A 7935-nucleotide genomic window follows, 5' to 3' on the forward strand; every position below is an offset into this window, starting at 1 on the left:
CCACCAGCATCAACCCAACAATGTCACCCCCCAACATCACCACACTATCAACCCTCAGTGTCACTCCAACATTGTCATCCCCCAGTGTCACCCCAACGCTCTCACCCCACCATCAGTCATTCATGTTAAATCCCAGTGGTACTCCAACATCACCCCCAATGATGTCACCCCAGTGCTACTTGCTGATGTCAACCCTATTGATATCCCAACATCACTCCACCACAACCACAGTGTCAATTCCTCCAGCGTCGCTCTCTGAAATGTTAGATAATTCCATTAAGTGGGAAGCAGAATCTCCCTAAGCAGGTGTGCTATTACTATCTGACCCTTGAGAGATGGCAAGTCACCGAAGAGGAGAGAGAAGGAACATGCCAGCGGTAGATTCGATTGGCAGCACCAGCACGGCATCCCCCACTTCAAAGTGCGCTTCCGTGCTTTCTCCTGCTTTCATTCTCCCCAGGGTCTGTAGGGTTTGTTCCGCTTGCATGCTGTACCCATGCGGCCAGCGTGTGATACAGAGCCCAAGTGGAACATCAACTTGCAAAACAAGTCTTTGCAAGAACAAGACCAAATACCAAGGATAGCACTCTCCACAAAACATTTGCAGCCACAGCCACAAATATCAACTCCCTTAAAACTGCCAAAATACCTTATTCAATTCCAGGATCATTCTTCAGTCAGGGACCTTTAGATCCCCAACATAACACCCCAACAACATCACCACCCAGCATTCACTCCCTGATGTCACTCCCTCCAGAAAAGCCCCAACATCACCCTTGTCACTAGAATGACACACAGAAACATTCTCCAATATCCCCAATGTCAGCCCCCAGTAATACTACAACATCACCCCAGTGTCACCCCCCCGTTGAACCCCCCCCCAGCAATAACCCAACCTCATCCCCCCAACATTACTCCCTAATATCACCCCACTGTCACAGCAGTGCCACCCCAGTGTCATTCCTTGTATCACCCCAACAACGTTCCCCCAGTATCACCCCCTGATGTCACCTCCAGTCATACTCATTACCTCTCAATGTCATTCCCCAAAATAAACCCAGTGTCACCCCAACAATTTCACCCCAGTAATGTCTCCCCCAACGTCACTCTTAACATCACCCCAGCGTCACCCCCACATCCCCCCAAAACATCACTCCTTGACGTTAAACCCTAGTAATACCCCAACATCAACCCACAACTTCATTCCCCGACATCAACCCAACATCACTTCCTCCAGTGATACCCCAACATCACCCCCAGTGTCACCCCCTAATATCATCCCTGTATCATCCCAATTTCACTCCAGTGTCACCCCCCAGCTTCACTTCCTGCTGTCAATCCCAGCCACACCCCACCAGCACTCCCCAGTATCACTTCCAAACATCACCGCAGCATCACTCCCTGTTGAAACCCCTCTTAGGGTAGGGATAGCCCAATATTCTTCCTAGTAATGTCACCCCAGCAATGTCACTCCTTGATGTTACCTCAAGTGATACCCCAACATCACCACCCAACGTCTCTCCCTTGTCACCCCAACAACATCACCCCAACGTCATTTCCTGATTCCTCCCTCACTTCCCTCCCAGCATCACCTCAATAATGTCACCCCCCCAACAACGTCACTCCTTCATCTCATCCCCCAGAGATACTCTAACATCACCCTACAGCATCACTGCACAACGTCAACCCAGTTTCACCCCAGTGTCACACCAGTGTGCCCCCAACAGTGTCACCCCAACAGTGTAACCCCAATATCACTCCCTTATGTCACCCCCCAGTGAAACTCCAACACCATCCTAGTCTTATCGCAATATAACCTCCCAGCTTCACTCCAACAATACTACTAAAAAAAACCCCAACATCACCCCCACCAATAATTATCTCCTGTAATGCTACAACATGATGGAAAATGCAACAACAATAGCAAAAAAGCAAGTCCTAGGTTGCAATAAGTGAGAACTTGCTTAAACACAGCAGCTGTAAACACAAAAACAAGGAACAAAATCTGCTTAACTTTAGAAGACCTCAAGCAAGCAGGGACCTCCAGCAAAAGCTGCTCATTCCTGCTGACAACACTTAAATGAGGCCTGGGAGGGGGTGGAGCCAGGATCCACCCCTTTCATCACTCAGGTGCGTTTCGTGCACCTGAGCTCCTCTGGTTTGTCCCTTCTCAATTATTGTTTCAAGCCACAACTTAGGGTTTCCACTACATTCCCCCCAACAATATCACTCCAACATCACTCCCTGATGTCCCCCCCATGATATTCCAACATCACCCCTCAGCATCACCCCCCCACATCATCCTAGCCCAATGTCACCCCAGTGTCACCCCAGTGTCACCAGCAGAGTCACCAATTTTAGAAAGTCAGGCAATTTTACCAATTGCCTTTGAGGACAGACTTGAATCAAAATATGCGTGCCATTGTTGCTCATCCACTGATAAAACTCCCCTTGCCAGACAGACAGATCCAATCACCAGCTGGTTACTAGTCTTTTTTTTTTTGCTTCAGGCCTTATGGGAACAGTTAGGCCACAGCCTGAAGCAGTGATTGAGCACCTGGTGAAGGGTGTAGCCAGCCCTGTGAGCACAGGTGGAAGCAATTCACCTATGGGACCGGATAGGGCTGACCTTGGCTCCACCCCCTCCCTGACCACATTTAAGGGCTGGGAACAGTAAAGGCAGCATCTCTACCTGGGAGTTGTCTCCTTGGGAGTGAGTGCAGACCTTTGGAAAGTGGTGAGTGATTCATGCGTTATTGATTGCTGCCGTGCCTTGTTACTGATGTTGCTGCCGTGCCTTGTTACTGATGTTGCTGCCGTGCCTTGTTACTGATGTTGCTGCCGTGCCTTGTTACTGATGTTGCTGCCGTGCCTTGTTACTGATGTTGCTGCCGTGCCTTGTTACTGATGTTGCTGCCGTGCCTTGTTACTGATGTTGCTGCCGTGCCTTGTTACTGATGTTGCTGCCGTGCCTTGTTACTGATGTTGCTGCCGTGCCTTGTTACTGATGTTGCTGCCGTGCCTTGTTACTGATGTTGCTGCCGTGCCTTGTTACTGATGTTGCTGCCGTGCCTTGTTACTGATGTTGCTGCCGTGCCTTGTTACTGATGTTGCTGCCGTGCCTTGTTACTGATGTTGCTGCCGTGCCTTGTTACTGATGTTGCTGCCGTGCCTTGTTACTGATGTTGCTGCCGTGCCTTGTTACTGATGTTGCTGCCGTGCCTTGTTACTGATGTTGCTGCCGTGCCTTGTTACTGATGTTGCTGCCGTGCCTTGTTACTGATGTTGCTGCCGTGCCTTGTTACTGATGTTGCTGCCGTGCCTTGTTACTGATGTTGCTGCCGTGCCTTGTTACTGATGTTGCTGCCGTGCCTTGTTACTGATGTTGCTGCCATCTTGACCGCTTTCATTGGGTGGAAACCATAAGGGCAGCATTTCTCCATGGAGTGTGGGGCGAGGTCTGGTCCTTGAGAAAGGGCGAGTGATTCCTTCTTATTTCAGGGCTGTGTTTTTTCCCATTTTGGGGGCTTCCTGACCTCATTTAAGTGCTGGCCCCTGTAAGGTCAGCGTTTATCTCTGTAGACTGTTTCCTGTGGAGCATGGGGAAGTGTTGGTTCTTGGGAAGGGGGTAAGTGGTTTCTTTATTTCAGGGCTGTAATCTCTCTTTTTTTTTTTTTTTTTCCTCTAGTATCCTGACCACATTTTAAGGGGTGGAAGCCACAAGGGCAGCATCTTTACCTGGAGACTGCTTCCTTGGCAGTGTGGGCTGAGTGTTCATCCTTGGAATGGGGTAACTTATTCTTTTTTTTTATTTCAGGGCTGTGATATCCCCTTCTGGGGGTATCCTGACTACATTTAAGGCCTGGCAGCCATAGGTGCAGCATCCTGGCGGCAGCTTCCCTTGGAGAGTGGGGTGAGTATTTGGAACGGGGCATGTAATTCCTTCTTTATTTCAGGGCTGTGAGCTCCACCTTTTTGGGGGGACCCCAAACTGGATTAGAGCACCTGTATTTGCATGTTTGTCATCACAATGCCCCTTTTTCTTCTCTAAGGGAGATGAAGGTGTTATCTCCCTTTCTCTGATATGGTGATTGAAGCACTGACACATGTTTCTTTCTTTCATTGCTCCCTCATTTCTAGAATGCTTCAATCAGCCTCAGGATAATGCTGGTTAGCTGACTGAGCATTGCTGTTGTGGGAATGCCCAGAGCTAACGTCCTTTTCCATAAAGAGGTTCTTCATTCTCCAGGTCTTTTAAGCAAATCTTTCTGAGCTTGTTATCTTCTGGTTCCATCTCTGTTCACCATTTCATGGTTCTTATAGCATGATCTCCAACCTGGGGCTCCAAACATGGTTTGTGTGCACCTCTATCATCCCATTTCATGACTGTAGTTAAGAGTGTTATGCACTGCTTCCAAGCATACAAAGTTGTTTAAAGGCATTCTGTGCACCCTTACATGTAATAAATCAGCTGATCTTTTTTTTTTTTTTTTTTTTTTTTTTTTTTTTTTAGCTTGATGGGGTTTAGGGATTGCTGGAGTTTGTCTCATCAGGGGTGTAAGCACTCTGAGATCTACTGAGCAGGTAACAGAGCATTCCAAGCCCCGTGATGTGCACTAGCTTGTATGCAGGCAGGTTTCTAATGGCTGTGGGAAGCTCACTTAGGGATCAAATGGGTTGCAGGCGGCTCACCTTTCTCTATGGGGTCTATTCTCCCAGCCTGCTGCACTACACGGCTGATGATAGAGTGAGGTGCTTCGGCCAGGACCTGAAGAACACTCCCAGAACGTAGTGGCCATCTGCTTCATCCTCACTGTGCTTAATATGGTCTGCACCACTCAAGCATAGTGATAACAGGTATTCTGTTCCTATTTTGTCTGGTTCTCTCCCATATCTCCCTTACAAATTTGTCAATGGTAATGGATCCCAAGGCATTGTTCTCAGAGCACATTGTGACTGACCACCTTGGGATCCTACAGTCCTTTCTGTTTGAACAGCAGATCTGACTTCATCTTTATAGAAGGCCAAGGATTGTCCTCTTTTGGACCACTGTACTCGGCATCACCCCAGACATCTCCATCCTAATTGTCTGGAGATCCTATTAGTTTCCTAATCTCTATGACACCCAAACCCCCATCCCTCTTCCTTCCATCCCCTGTCCCCCATTCAATAGCTCTACAGCTCTGGTTCCCAACAGTGTGATGAAGTGAGGTCCCTGGTCTGCTGAATACTGGGACTGGTCCAGAGAGGCTCTGTGATACAGCTAGATCAGGTTGCCCAGAACCTGGCCCAGCCTCACCTTGGAAGGGACAAGGCATCCATCATGTGTCTGAGTAACCTGTTCCACTGTGTCACCACCCTCACAAGATTTTCTTTATATCTAACCTAAATTTTTTCTCATTCTTCCCTTTAGGTATTGAAAGGCTGTTACCAGGTCACCTCAGAGCCTTCACTTCTCCAGGCTGAACAGCCCCAGTTTTCTCTCTTCATAGGAAAGGCATTCCATCCCTCGGTTCATATTTGTGGCTATTCTCTGGATGTACTCCAACAGCTCTATGTCTGTGTCCTACACTGCAGCCATCCAAATCCAGACACAGCACTCCAGGTGAGGCCTCACCAGCATAGGGCAGAGGGGCAGGATCATCTCCCTTTGCCTACTGACCACGCATCTTTGGGTGGAACCCAGCATACAGTTAGCTTTCTGGGCTGGGAAGGTACATTGCTGAGTGCCCACTACTCAGCCTGTTGAGGTCTCTCTGGATGGTGTCCCATCCCTCTGGTGTGTCACTGCACCCCACAGCTCGGTGTCATTAGGGTGCACTTGACCCCCACTGTCAATGTCACTGATGAAGAGGCAATCCCAGATGTTTATACAAACTCGGCAAAGAACCGCTTGAGAGCAGCCCTGAAGAGAAGGACGTGTGGATCCCAGTGGATAAGAAGCTGGACATGAGCTAGCAGTGTGCACTTGCATCCTGGAAAGACAACTATATCCTGGGCTGCATTAAAAGAAGAACAGCCAGCAGAGAGAGGGAGGTGATTTTTTTTTTTTTTTTTTTTTTTCCTCTTTTCCCCCTCTACTCGGCTCTCATGAGGCACCATCTGCTTAACTGCGTCCAGGCCTGGAGCCCCCAGCACAGGAAGGACTTGGAACTCTCAGGGTGGGTCCAGAGGAGGGCACTAAGATGATCAGAGGCCTGGAGCACCTCTCCTATGAGGAAAGGTTGAGGGAACTGGGCTTGTTTAGACTGGAGAAGAGAAGGCTCTGGAGAGACCTCATTGTGGCCTTCCAGTACTTGAGGGAGTGGATAAACAGGAGGGGAAACAGCTGTTTATGAGGGTGGATCAGGATAGGACAAGGGGGAGTAGTTTTAAACTAAGACAGGAGAGGTTTAGGTTGGATATTAGGAGGAAGTTTTTCACTCAGGGTGGTGATGCACTGGAACATGTGCCTTGGAGTCACTTCCAGGAGGATCTGCTCTGCGATCATTCACAGCACAGAGGTGAGACTGACATGTTGATAGTTCCCAGGGTCATCCTTTTTATCCATAATAACAGGTGTGCTGTTGCCTTTTTTCTACTCACCAGGGATTTCACCTGACTGCCACAACTTCTCAAATACCGTTGAGAATGGCTTGTTGACTGCATCAGCGAATACCCTTGTGACTCTGGAATGCGTTTCATTGGGACCCATAGACTCCTGGATGTTCAGGTTCCTCAGGTGATCCCAAACTCTATCTTGACTCTCAGTGTGGGGCAGGGAGGTTGTTGGTGGGGGTGGCATTGCTTTCTCAATCCCCACCTGCACAGCCAAAGGTGAGGGCTGTATATAATGAGCAGTTATCAGAGGAGATGGAAGCAAAAGTGTTGTTGGGTATTTGAGCCTTTTCTTGTGTGTTGTTCTCAGCTACTGTGCTGCTGGTGAGCAGCATCATGCACAGAGTGCAGCCCCCCAATGTATGCAGGGTAGTGCTTTCGTTACTGTGCAGCATTACTGGGAGCTGTGGTTCTCCCAGGTGCTGTAACGTCTGCATGGAGAGATGTGTGAATCTTCATGAGAACAGCTAGAAACGGAAAGCTGGATTTCCTGGAATGCCCCAGAATCCCACTTTGCTGACTGGTAATTGTCTGCCCAGCAGGTAAGGGCAGCGTATGCACACCAATGTTTACCCATTATGTAGCGTGGTACAACGTAGCACTCCCGGAGCTCTTTATTGCATTTTAGGGTACCCCAAAGGCTGCCTGTCCTTTTCTTCCCACATTCTATTTGTCTCTGGCCTTTCACTGCAGTGTTCTCCTTCTCTTTACCCTAGACATTATCTACTGCATTTTCTTGCTGTCCTGTTTTGGTGTTTTGTGCCCCATTGTCTTGGCCATTGTACTTAGCTTTCTTTGCTGCATTCTCTTCAGCGTTTGGTTTTGGTGTTTCTTGCCATGTTCTCTTGGCCATTGTCCTCAGCATTTCCTGCCATCTCATAGCCATTGCCTGGGTGTTCCCTGTGACATCCTCCTAGGTGTCCTGTTTTGGCGTTCCCTGTGGCATTCTCCTTGGCCTCCTGTTTTGGCCTACCCAGCCACCTTATCTTGGCCTTCTGCATGGGCTTTCTTTGCCATGTTCTCTCTGGCCGCTTCTTCTGGAGTTCCCTGCCACATCCTCTTGGCTTCCTGTTTTGGCACTTCCTGCCATGTTCTCTTAGCTCTTGCCTAGGCATTTACTGCTGTGTTCTCTTAGCCTTCTGTTTTGGTATTTCTTGCCATGTTCTCTTGGCCGTTGTCCTCGGCACTTCCTGCTATCTCATAGCCCTTGCCCGGGCGTTCCCTGTGATGTCCTCCTCGGCGTGCTGTTTTGGCGTTCCCTTCCCTGTGGCATTCTCCTTGGCCTCCTGTTTTGGCCTACCCAGCCACCTTCTCTTGGCCTTCTGTATTGGCTTTCTT

The 7935-nt window shown here is 49.0% G+C and overlaps 1 long non-coding RNA gene across 1 annotated transcript; it reads left to right on the top strand.

The window, feature by feature from the left end:
* The first annotated feature begins 3821 nt into the window (after positions 1 to 3821).
* Positions 3822 to 6031, top strand: LOC149918346 (uncharacterized). The gene is made up of 4 exons (XR_016466555.1): positions 3822 to 3913; positions 4514 to 4584; positions 4720 to 4857; positions 5493 to 6031. It is a non-coding gene; the product is annotated as an uncharacterized LOC149918346 (long non-coding RNA).
* The last annotated feature ends 1904 nt before the right edge of the window (positions 6032 to 7935 follow it).

This window comes from Phasianus colchicus, chromosome 4 (assembly GCF_987193195.1).
Source record: "Phasianus colchicus chromosome 4, bPhaCol1.hap1.1, whole genome shotgun sequence".
In the NCBI taxonomy this organism is placed as follows: Eukaryota; Metazoa; Chordata; class Aves; order Galliformes; family Phasianidae; genus Phasianus; species Phasianus colchicus.